The 12,378-nt window shown below is 51.1% G+C and overlaps 8 non-coding genes across 8 annotated transcripts; 3 read left to right on the top strand and 5 right to left on the bottom strand.

The window, feature by feature from the left end:
• The first annotated feature begins 46 nt into the window (after positions 1-46).
• Trnaa-ugc lies at positions 47-118 on the top strand. The gene has a single exon. It is a non-coding gene; the product is annotated as a tRNA-Ala (tRNA).
• Positions 119-710: 592 nt separating this feature from the next.
• Trnai-aau lies at positions 711-784 on the bottom strand. Its single transcript has one exon. It is a non-coding gene; the product is annotated as a tRNA-Ile (tRNA).
• A 546-nt stretch (positions 785-1,330) lies between these two features.
• On the bottom strand, positions 1,331-1,403 carry Trnam-cau. Its single transcript has one exon. It is a non-coding gene; the product is annotated as a tRNA-Met (tRNA).
• Positions 1,404-5,690: 4,287 nt separating this feature from the next.
• On the top strand, positions 5,691-5,762 carry Trnaa-ugc. Its single transcript has one exon. It is a non-coding gene; the product is annotated as a tRNA-Ala (tRNA).
• Positions 5,763-6,354: 592 nt separating this feature from the next.
• Trnai-aau lies at positions 6,355-6,428 on the bottom strand. The gene has a single exon. It is a non-coding gene; the product is annotated as a tRNA-Ile (tRNA).
• Positions 6,429-6,974: 546 nt separating this feature from the next.
• Positions 6,975-7,047, bottom strand: Trnam-cau. The gene has a single exon. It is a non-coding gene; the product is annotated as a tRNA-Met (tRNA).
• Positions 7,048-11,332: 4,285 nt separating this feature from the next.
• Trnaa-ugc lies at positions 11,333-11,404 on the top strand. The gene has a single exon. It is a non-coding gene; the product is annotated as a tRNA-Ala (tRNA).
• Positions 11,405-11,996: 592 nt separating this feature from the next.
• Positions 11,997-12,070, bottom strand: Trnai-aau. The gene has a single exon. It is a non-coding gene; the product is annotated as a tRNA-Ile (tRNA).
• Positions 12,071-12,378: the final 308 nt, after the last annotated feature.

Here is a 12,378-nt window from a genome sequence, read left to right as displayed (position 1 = left end):
GACTGGCGGGAAGCCGACACAGCGCGGCGTGGGGGCGCCCGGTTGTGCGGTGGTGGTGTAAAGGTCAGCATAGTTGCCTTGCAAGCAGTTGATCCGGGTTCGATTCCCGGCCACCGCAGCAGGCTTTCAGCTTTGCGTATGAGTACTTTTGCCACGCGCCGTTAAATTAATGTTCTTTCTCCCTCTTACTCGCTGCAGACCAGCCTACAGTGTGTCTCGACTTGTCTCGACTTTGCTCAGCTGACGCGAGAGCTGACGCTCTCCAGTCGGCCTATATCAAAACGACAAGCACGAGAAACGACTGAGAGAGGCAGGGAGAGGCGAGGCGGTGGACACACAGCACGCCCCTTCATTTCACGGTGGCGTCTCCCTCACTGAATCGGTCTGCAGCTGCGAAAACAAAGGAGAAAGAAAAATAGGAAGCAAAATTGCCAACAGTACCCTGTGTTCCCATGCGGTCACCCGCCCAAGCACTGACAAGGGCCAAAGTTGTTACACGTCGGCAATCGGGCATTTTCTTTCATTTTCTCTTTGCCGTATGAGAACCAGCGTATTCAACATATTGTGACCATTGCCGAGCGAATGCTGCAGCGCTTCCCGACGAGTCGGGTTCGGATCCTCTGCCAACGTCCACGCACGGCGATGATCTTTTGGTCATCACACTCGCCAGCTGAAATCGGCGCTGCCTTTTCGTAGTAGTAAAAGTCTACTGGCCCGTGGGGGGATCGAACCCACGACCTTCGCGTTATTAGCACGACGCTCTAACCAACTGAGCTAACGGGCCTCGACGCGGACGGTTGCTCAGCCCTACGCTGGAAACACGTCGCATGAAGCCACACGCCACTTCTAGGGTCACCGTGTGTCTGCTTCGCCCGTCTATGTTCTGCTGGCGGTCACGAAACAGTAGCTGTACTGCGAGCAGGACGGGAAACGGCAGCACGCACTGCTGAAACTTGAGACGATTCGTGTGGAAAAAATTCCGTTCCGGTTCCGGCAATCGAGCCCGGGCCTCCGGGGTGATAGCCAGGCATCCTAGCCACTAGATCTCACCGGATTTGGGCGTCCGTTCGACGGATCGGATGGTCTCTCGCACCCTTCTCTCTTTGCGAACGTCATTGCGCATACTGGCTGGCAAGGCGCGCACCTCAAAAGTCTCAGAGCAATGCTTTTGGCTTCATGCTCTACTGGGAGAAGAGGAAAAGGAAAGCTGTCAGTATCAATAACAGGAAGTATAAATTTTCTCTCTGAAGCGTTGAAACGTTGTGGATAACAAACAAGAAATAAGTTCGAGCCCTAGCGACAGCACCACCGTGAGTCACAGAAAATTAAATGCCCCGGGTGAGGATCGAACTCACGACCTTAAAATTATGAGACTTACGCGCTGACTACTGCGCTACCGAGGCACGGGGCGGACCGTTGGTCCTGGGAACTGGGCAAGTAGCGTACCCATTGTTAGACGCAGAGATACACTACTTGGTGGATAACGTGTTCTGTTGCTACACGTGCATTGCCGGCCCAGTTGATTGTGGTGGTGCTGCAGCTTTTGCAACGATGGGCAGTACTCCCCGTCGTTCAAGTTCATTGCCTCGGAGGCACCTGGACACAGCAACTTGTGAGGCCAGGCCGACGCCAGTCCGCAGAACATGACGCGAGCGTCTGAGTGGGGAACCGCGCGTGCTGCGTTCTCGGTTCTTCTCAAGGGAATCCCGCTATACATTCTTGTGGATCGTGCATCTCAAGCGCGCAAGCCACACGGCACCGCGGGAAAAGCAAAACGATGCATCGGCCGGGAATCGAACCCGGGCCGCCCGCGTGGCAGGCGAGCATTCTACCACTTTTTTTTTTTTTTTTTTTTTTTTTTTTTTTTTTTTTTTTTTTATTTTTTGGCCTCCCAACTCCCCTTATAGCCCTCCTTACTCTCACCAAAATATGCCTTCTTCGGCGAGCTTCATCGCTATATTTGCTGGACTGTCGAACTTCGTGGAACAGTGGTATAACTTAAAACAAAATCATCTTCTGCTCAGTTAGTGTGGTGTCTTCTTCCACAGAAAAATGGAGAACTAAGAAAAATTTTATCGCGGAATTCGTGGACGGTCTTCTTTCCTCCGCTGGTTCAACTCTTCTGCTCGTAGTTCAACTAAACTCATATTCCGCTTAAAAGAAAAATATATTGTCCCTCCTGACTAACGTCAGTCACTCCGATGTAGCAGAGAGTTGTTACAAAACAGGTGGCAACGCAGGACAACAGCACAACATGACAGTTTATGTCGATGTGTGCATCACACGAAAGAAACAGAAATCACAGGAAAGTAATAAAATGAAATCGCGACAGTCCGGAAACAGAATTTAAGAGATTGGAAAAAAAACACTCCTGCAACTATGAATGTTCCACACAAACAGGCTGTATCTTCTAAAATACCCATGAAGTCTTGTGAACAAAATAAAATTCCTCAAAAGTAAAAGGACATTCCTCCCTTGGAGATAAAACCAGAACGACCCGTAGTGTGGGTGTGGCACAAGTCACCAACCATAACGCAAATAAAACAAAGAAAAGAAGGAAAAAGAAAGTAAAAATAGAACGCGTCAGCTCAGTAAATCTCAGTTCAAGGTGTTTGCCGCAGTTCCATTTCATAGCCGTAATCCAAGGCCGCCTTCAAAAAATTCGCAAACAGTTCGCGAAAGTGAACGCAATCCTTCAGTGTCATATACTGGGCCCACAAATAATCCAGGTAAATCACAGTATCAGTGACGGCCATATCGATAAGGGCATAAATCGTATGCCCTAAGATCCAGACAGTGGCGTTATTTTTCGTCCGCGGGAAAGCTTTGAAGTTAGGCACTATCACACGACGAACAGTCACAAGGTGAGGAGGCGTTCGATTAATGTGGGCGACCATTCGTTGACACAGCCGCCATACCGTCGACACCGATGCACACTCAAAACGATGTTCCCGTGTGTCCACAGCACCACATCTACCACAGTTGGCAGAGGGAAGGAGATGAATGTCGGCAAGCCGCTGGTTCGTCGCTAGGGTGTTGTTGACGATCTTAAACCAGAGCGCACTGACATCCGACGGCAACACCGGGATGTTGATGTTTGCCCACACGTTCACCCATTCCACTGTAGGGTTCCGGAACACCAGTTTATGACGCGGAGGTTGTCCAGTCAGGGCAACGTAGAGTCCGCGGGCGGTCCTGTGTCTGTCGGTAGCCGTTGACAGAGCGTAGCTCCTCGTTAAAAAGTACTCCCGTATGTAGGACATCTTATACGGGATGGCCGCGAGAGAGACGGGCGCCGCTTCAGAGCGTGGGCGGACCACTGAACCACCGATGCTCAGACCAGTAGCAATCTTTCGCTGCTTCCCGAGCAGATGTCTCGAGATAACGTGGGACTGCCGTCAAGCGCCGTAGCATTCTGTCGAGAAAATGCTGCAGACGCTGAATCCTGCACTGTACTGCCTAAAAATGCCGCCAGAACTGGGCAAGTAGCGTACCCATTGTTAGACGCAGAGATACACTACTTGGTGGATAACGTGTTCTGTTGCTACACGTGCATTGCCGGCCCAGTTGATTGTGGTGGTGCTGCAGCTTTTGCAACGATGGGCAGTACTCCCCGTCGTTCAAGTTCATTGCCTCGGAGGCACCTGGACACAGCAACTTGTGAGGCCAGGCCGACGCCAGTCCGCAGAACATGACGCGAGCGTCTGAGTGGGGAACCGCGCGTGCTGCGTTCTCGGTTCTTCTCAAGGGAATCCCGCTATACATTCTTGTGGATCGTGCATCTCAAGCGCGCAAGCCACACGGCACCGCGGGAAAAGCAAAACGATGCATCGGCCGGGAATCGAACCCGGGCCGCCCGCGTGGCAGGCGAGCATTCTACCACTTTTTTTTTTTTTTTTTTGGCCTCCCAACTCCCCTTATAGCCCTCCTTACTCTCACCAAAATATGCCTTCTTCGGCGAGCTTCATCGCTATATTTGCTGGACTGTCGAACTTCGTGGAACAGTGGTATAACTTAAAACAAAATCATCTTCTGCTCAGTTAGTGTGGTGTCTTCTTCCACAGAAAAATGGAGAACTAAGAAAAATTTTATCGCGGAATTCGTGGACGGTCTTCTTTCCTCCGCTGGTTCAACTCTTCTGCTCGTAGTTCAACTAAACTCATATTCCGCTTAAAAGAAAAATATATTGTCCCTCCTGACTAACGTCAGTCACTCCGATGTAGCAGAGAGTTGTTACAAAACAGGTGGCAACGCAGGACAACAGCACAACATGACAGTTTATGTCGATGTGTGCATCACACGAAAGAAACAGAAATCACAGGAAAGTAATAAAATGAAATCGCGACAGTCCGGAAACAGAATTTAAGAGATTGGAAAAAAAACACTCCTGCAACTATGAATGTTCCACACAAACAGGCTGTATCTTCTAAAATACCCATGAAGTCTTGTGAACAAAATAAAATTCCTCAAAAGTAAAAGGACATTCCTCCCTTGGAGATAAAACCAGAACGACCCGTAGTGTGGGTGTGGCACAAGTCACCAACCATAACGCAAATAAAACAAAGAAAAGAAGGAAAAAGAAAGTAAAAATAGAACGCGTCAGCTCAGTAAATCTCAGTTCAAGGTGTTTGCCGCAGTTCCATTTCATAGCCGTAATCCAAGGCCGCCTTCAAAAAATTCGCAAACAGTTCGCGAAAGTGAACGCAATCCTTCAGTGTCATATACTGGGCCCACAAATAATCCAGGTAAATCACAGTATCAGTGACGGCCATATCGATAAGGGCATAAATCGTATGCCCTAAGATCCAGACAGTGGCGTTATTTTTCGTCCGCGGGAAAGCTTTGAAGTTAGGCACTATCACACGACGAACAGTCACAAGGTGAGGAGGCGTTCGATTAATGTGGGCGACCATTCGTTGACACAGCCGCCATACCGTCGACACCGATGCACACTCAAAACGATGTTCCCGTGTGTCCACAGCACCACATCTACCACAGTTGGCAGAGGGAAGGAGATGAATGTCGGCAAGCCGCTGGTTCGTCGCTAGGGTGTTGTTGACGATCTTAAACCAGAGCGCACTGACATCCGACGGCAACACCGGGTTGTTGATGTTTGCCCACACGTTCACCCATTCCACTGTAGGGTTCCGGAACACCAGTTTATGACGCGGAGGTTGTCCAGTCAGGGCAACGTAGAGTCCGCGGGCGGTCCTGTGTCTGTCGGTAGCCGTTGACAGAGCGTAGCTCCTCGTTAAAAAGTACTCCCGTATGTAGGACATCTTATACGGGATGGCCGCGAGAGAGACGGGCGCCGCTTCAGAGCGTGGGCGGACCACTGAACCACCGATGCTCAGACCAGTAGCAATCTTTCGCTGCTTCCCGAGCAGATGTCTCGAGATAACGTGGGACTGCCGTCAAGCGCCGTAGCATTCTGTCGAGAAAATGCTGCAGACGCTGAATCCTGCACTGTACTGCCTAAAAATGCCGCCAGAACGCCGTCCTCTGCGTCCTCTTGCGTCGCCGGCGCCGACTCTTGCCAAAGGGTGCGAAATGTGCATGGATACGCCGTGCGAATGCATCTGCATGTGCTCCCCTAGCCTACCTCGTAATGCGCCTAGGGCTACGATCACCTTCGGCCGCTGCCGACTGGCGGGAAGCCGACACAGCGCGGCGTGGGGGCGCCCGGTTGTGCGGTGGTGGTGTAAAGGTCAGCATAGTTGCCTTGCAAGCAGTTGATCCGGGTTCGATTCCCGGCCACCGCAGCAGGCTTTCAGCTTTGCGTATGAGTACTTTTGCCACGCGCCGTTAAATTAATGTTCTTTCTCCCTCTTACTCGCTGCAGACCAGCCTACAGTGTGTCTCGACTTGTCTCGACTTTGCTCAGCTGACGCGAGAGCTGACGCTCTCCAGTCGGCCTATATCAAAACGACAAGCACGAGAAACGACTGAGAGAGGCAGGGAGAGGCGAGGCGGTGGACACACAGCACGCCCCTTCATTTCACGGTGGCGTCTCCCTCACTGAATCGGTCTGCAGCTGCGAAAACAAAGGAGAAAGAAAAATAGGAAGCAAAATTGCCAACAGTACCCTGTGTTCCCATGCGGTCACCCGCCCAAGCACTGACAAGGGCCAAAGTTGTTACACGTCGGCAATCGGGCATTTTCTTTCATTTTCTCTTTGCCGTATGAGAACCAGCGTATTCAACATATTGTGACCATTGCCGAGCGAATGCTGCAGCGCTTCCCGACGAGTCGGGTTCGGATCCTCTGCCAACGTCCACGCACGGCGATGATCTTTTGGTCATCACACTCGCCAGCTGAAATCGGCGCTGCCTTTTCGTAGTAGTAAAAGTCTACTGGCCCGTGGGGGGATCGAACCCACGACCTTCGCGTTATTAGCACGACGCTCTAACCAACTGAGCTAACGGGCCTCGACGCGGACGGTTGCTCAGCCCTACGCTGGAAACACGTCGCATGAAGCCACACGCCACTTCTAGGGTCACCGTGTGTCTGCTTCGCCCGTCTATGTTCTGCTGGCGGTCACGAAACAGTAGCTGTACTGCGAGCAGGACGGGAAACGGCAGCACGCACTGCTGAAACTTGAGACGATTCGTGTGGAAAAAATTCCGTTCCGGTTCCGGCAATCGAGCCCGGGCCTCCGGGGTGATAGCCAGGCATCCTAGCCACTAGATCTCACCGGATTTGGGCGTCCGTTCGACGGATCGGATGGTCTCTCGCACCCTTCTCTCTTTGCGAACGTCATTGCGCATACTGGCTGGCAAGGCGCGCACCTCAAAAGTCTCAGAGCAATGCTTTTGGCTTCATGCTCTACTGGGAGAAGAGGAAAAGGAAAGCTGTCAGTATCAATAACAGGAAGTACAAATTTTCTCTCTGAAGCGTTGAAACGTTGTGGATAACAAACAAGAAATAAGTTCGAGCCCTAGCGACAGCACCACCGTGAGTCACAGAAAATTAAATGCCCCGGGTGAGGATCGAACTCACGACCTTAAAATTATGAGACTTACGCGCTGACTACTGCGCTACCGAGGCACGGGGCGGACCGTTGGTCCTGGGAACTGGGCAAGTAGCGTACCCATTGTTAGACGCAGAGATACACTACTTGGTGGATAACGTGTTCTGTTGCTACACGTGCATTGCCGGCCCAGTTGATTGTGGTGGTGCTGCAGCTTTTGCAACGATGGGCAGTACTCCCCGTCGTTCAAGTTCATTGCCTCGGAGGCACCTGGACACAGCAACTTGTGAGGCCAGGCCGACGCCAGTCCGCAGAACATGACGCGAGCGTCTGAGTGGGGAACCGCGCGTGCTGCGTTCTCGGTTCTTCTCAAGGGAATCCCGCTATACATTCTTGTGGATCGTGCATCTCAAGCGCGCAAGCCACACGGCACCGCGGGAAAAGCAAAACGATGCATCGGCCGGGAATCGAACCCGGGCCGCCCGCGTGGCAGGCGAGCATTCTACCACTTTTTTTTTTTTTTTTTTTTTTTTTTTTTTTTTTTTTTTTTATTTTTTGGCCTCCCAACTCCCCTTATAGCCCTCCTTACTCTCACCAAAATATGCCTTCTTCGGCGAGCTTCATCGCTATATTTGCTGGACTGTCGAACTTCGTGGAACAGTGGTATAACTTAAAACAAAATCATCTTCTGCTCAGTTAGTGTGGTGTCTTCTTCCACAGAAAAATGGAGAACTAAGAAAAATTTTATCGCGGAATTCGTGGACGGTCTTCTTTCCTCCGCTGGTTCAACTCTTCTGCTCGTAGTTCAACTAAACTCATATTCCGCTTAAAAGAAAAATATATTGTCCCTCCTGACTAACGTCAGTCACTCCGATGTAGCAGAGAGTTGTTACAAAACAGGTGGCAACGCAGGACAACAGCACAACATGACAGTTTATGTCGATGTGTGCATCACACGAAAGAAACAGAAATCACAGGAAAGTAATAAAATGAAATCGCGACAGTCCGGAAACAGAATTTAAGAGATTGGAAAAAAAACACTCCTGCAACTATGAATGTTCCACACAAACAGGCTGTATCTTCTAAAATACCCATGAAGTCTTGTGAACAAAATAAAATTCCTCAAAAGTAAAAGGACATTCCTCCCTTGGAGATAAAACCAGAACGACCCGTAGTGTGGGTGTGGCACAAGTCACCAACCATAACGCAAATAAAACAAAGAAAAGAAGGAAAAAGAAAGTAAAAATAGAACGCGTCAGCTCAGTAAATCTCAGTTCAAGGTGTTTGCCGCAGTTCCATTTCATAGCCGTAATCCAAGGCCGCCTTCAAAAAATTCGCAAACAGTTCGCGAAAGTGAACGCAATCCTTCAGTGTCATATACTGAGCCCACAAATAATCCAGGTAAATCACAGTATCAGTGACGGCCATATCGATAAGGGCATAAATCGTATGCCCTAAGATCCAGACAGTGGCGTTATTTTTCGTCCGCGGGAAAGCTTTGAAGTTAGGCACTATCACACGACGAACAGTCACAAGGTGAGGAGGCGTTCGATTAATGTGGGCGACCATTCGTTGACACAGCCGCCATACCGTCGACACCGATGCACACTCAAAACGATGTTCCCGTGTGTCCACAGCACCACATCTACCACAGTTGGCAGAGGGAAGGAGATGAATGTCGGCAAGCCGCTGGTTCGTCGCTAGGGTGTTGTTGACGATCTTAAACCAGAGCGCACTGACATCCGACGGCAACACCGGGATGTTGATGTTTGCCCACACGTTCACCCATTCCACTGTAGGGTTCCGGAACACCAGTTTATGACGCGGAGGTTGTCCAGTCAGGGCAACGTAGAGTCCGCGGGCGGTCCTGTGTCTGTCGGTAGCCGTTGACAGAGCGTAGCTCCTCGTTAAAAAGTACTCCCGTATGTAGGACATCTTATACGGGATGGCCGCGAGAGAGACGGGCGCCGCTTCAGAGCGTGGGCGGACCACTGAACCACCGATGCTCAGACCAGTAGCAATCTTTCGCTGCTTCCCGAGCAGATGTCTCGAGATAACGTGGGACTGCCGTCAAGCGCCGTAGCATTCTGTCGAGAAAATGCTGCAGACGCTGAATCCTGCACTGTACTGCCTAAAAATGCCGCCAGAACTGGGCAAGTAGCGTACCCATTGTTAGACGCAGAGATACACTACTTGGTGGATAACGTGTTCTGTTGCTACACGTGCATTGCCGGCCCAGTTGATTGTGGTGGTGCTGCAGCTTTTGCAACGATGGGCAGTACTCCCCGTCGTTCAAGTTCATTGCCTCGGAGGCACCTGGACACAGCAACTTGTGAGGCCAGGCCGACGCCAGTCCGCAGAACATGACGCGAGCGTCTGAGTGGGGAACCGCGCGTGCTGCGTTCTCGGTTCTTCTCAAGGGAATCCCGCTATACATTCTTGTGGATCGTGCATCTCAAGCGCGCAAGCCACACGGCACCGCGGGAAAAGCAAAACGATGCATCGGCCGGGAATCGAACCCGGGCCGCCCGCGTGGCAGGCGAGCATTCTACCACTTTTTTTTTTTTTTTTTTGGCCTCCCAACTCCCCTTATAGCCCTCCTTACTCTCACCAAAATATGCCTTCTTCGGCGAGCTTCATCGCTATATTTGCTGGACTGTCGAACTTCGTGGAACAGTGGTATAACTTAAAACAAAATCATCTTCTGCTCAGTTAGTGTGGTGTCTTCTTCCACAGAAAAATGGAGAACTAAGAAAAATTTTATCGCGGAATTCGTGGACGGTCTTCTTTCCTCCGCTGGTTCAACTCTTCTGCTCGTAGTTCAACTAAACTCATATTCCGCTTAAAAGAAAAATATATTGTCCCTCCTGACTAACGTCAGTCACTCCGATGTAGCAGAGAGTTGTTACAAAACAGGTGGCAACGCAGGACAACAGCACAACATGACAGTTTATGTCGATGTGTGCATCACACGAAAGAAACAGAAATCACAGGAAAGTAATAAAATGAAATCGCGACAGTCCGGAAACAGAATTTAAGAGATTGGAAAAAAAACACTCCTGCAACTATGAATGTTCCACACAAACAGGCTGTATCTTCTAAAATACCCATGAAGTCTTGTGAACAAAATAAAATTCCTCAAAAGTAAAAGGACATTCCTCCCTTGGAGATAAAACCAGAACGACCCGTAGTGTGGGTGTGGCACAAGTCACCAACCATAACGCAAATAAAACAAAGAAAAGAAGGAAAAAGAAAGTAAAAATAGAACGCGTCAGCTCAGTAAATCTCAGTTCAAGGTGTTTGCCGCAGTTCCATTTCATAGCCGTAATCCAAGGCCGCCTTCAAAAAATTCGCAAACAGTTCGCGAAAGTGAACGCAATCCTTCAGTGTCATATACTGGGCCCACAAATAATCCAGGTAAATCACAGTATCAGTGACGGCCATATCGATAAGGGCATAAATCGTATGCCCTAAGATCCAGACAGTGGCGTTATTTTTCGTCCGCGGGAAAGCTTTGAAGTTAGGCACTATCACACGACGAACAGTCACAAGGTGAGGAGGCGTTCGATTAATGTGGGCGACCATTCGTTGACACAGCCGCCATACCGTCGACACCGATGCACACTCAAAACGATGTTCCCGTGTGTCCACAGCACCACATCTACCACAGTTGGCAGAGGGAAGGAGATGAATGTCGGCAAGCCGCTGGTTCGTCGCTAGGGTGTTGTTGACGATCTTAAACCAGAGCGCACTGACATCCGACGGCAACACCGGGTTGTTGATGTTTGCCCACACGTTCACCCATTCCACTGTAGGGTTCCGGAACACCAGTTTATGACGCGGAGGTTGTCCAGTCAGGGCAACGTAGAGTCCGCGGGCGGTCCTGTGTCTGTCGGTAGCCGTTGACAGAGCGTAGCTCCTCGTTAAAAAGTACTCCCGTATGTAGGACATCTTATACGGGATGGCCGCGAGAGAGACGGGCGCCGCTTCAGAGCGTGGGCGGACCACTGAACCACCGATGCTCAGACCAGTAGCAATCTTTCGCTGCTTCCCGAGCAGATGTCTCGAGATAACGTGGGACTGCCGTCAAGCGCCGTAGCATTCTGTCGAGAAAATGCTGCAGACGCTGAATCCTGCACTGTACTGCCTAAAAATGCCGCCAGAACGCCGTCCTCTGCGTCCTCTTGCGTCGCCGGCGCCGACTCTTGCCAAAGGGTGCGAAATGTGCATGGATACGCCGTGCGAATGCATCTGCATGTGCTCCCCTAGCCTACCTCGTAATGCGCCTAGGGCTACGATCACCTTCGGCCGCTGCCGACTGGCGGGAAGCCGACACAGCGCGGCGTGGGGGCGCCCGGTTGTGCGGTGGTGGTGTAAAGGTCAGCATAGTTGCCTTGCAAGCAGTTGATCCGGGTTCGATTCCCGGCCACCGCAGCAGGCTTTCAGCTTTGCGTATGAGTACTTTTGCCACGCGCCGTTAAATTAATGTTCTTTCTCCCTCTTACTCGCTGCAGACCAGCCTACAGTGTGTCTCGACTTGTCTCGACTTTGCTCAGCTGACGCGAGAGCTGACGCTCTCCAGTCGGCCTATATCAAAACGACAAGCACGAGAAACGACTGAGAGAGGCAGGGAGAGGCGAGGCGGTGGACACACAGCACGCCCCTTCATTTCACGGTGGCGTCTCCCTCACTGAATCGGTCTGCAGCTGCGAAAACAAAGGAGAAAGAAAAATAGGAAGCAAAATTGCCAACAGTACCCTGTGTTCCCATGCGGTCACCCGCCCAAGCACTGACAAGGGCCAAAGTTGTTACACGTCGGCAATCGGGCATTTTCTTTCATTTTCTCTTTGCCGTATGAGAACCAGCGTATTCAACATATTGTGACCATTGCCGAGCGAATGCTGCAGCGCTTCCCGACGAGTCGGGTTCGGATCCTCTGCCAACGTCCACGCACGGCGATGATCTTTTGGTCATCACACTCGCCAGCTGAAATCGGCGCTGCCTTTTCGTAGTAGTAAAAGTCTACTGGCCCGTGGGGGGATCGAACCCACGACCTTCGCGTTATTAGCACGACGCTCTAACCAACTGAGCTAACGGGCCTCGACGCGGACGGTTGCTCAGCCCTACGCTGGAAACACGTCGCATGAAGCCACACGCCACTTCTAGGGTCACCGTGTGTCTGCTTCGCCCGTCTATGTTCTGCTGGCGGTCACGAAACAGTAGCTGTACTGCGAGCAGGACGGGAAACGGCAGCACGCACTGCGGAAACTTGAGACGATTCGTGTGGAAAAAATTCCGTTCCGGTTCCGGCAATCGAGCCCGGGCCTCCGGGGTGATAGCCAGGCATCCTAGCCACTAGATCTCACCGGATTTGGGCGTCCGTTCGACGGATCGGATGGTCTCTCGCA

The sequence above is a fragment of the Schistocerca piceifrons genome, unplaced genomic scaffold (genome assembly GCF_021461385.2).
Source record: "Schistocerca piceifrons isolate TAMUIC-IGC-003096 unplaced genomic scaffold, iqSchPice1.1 HiC_scaffold_397, whole genome shotgun sequence".
In the NCBI taxonomy this organism is placed as follows: Eukaryota; Metazoa; Arthropoda; class Insecta; order Orthoptera; family Acrididae; genus Schistocerca; species Schistocerca piceifrons.
This window is presented reverse-complemented; position numbering and strand designations above follow the sequence as displayed.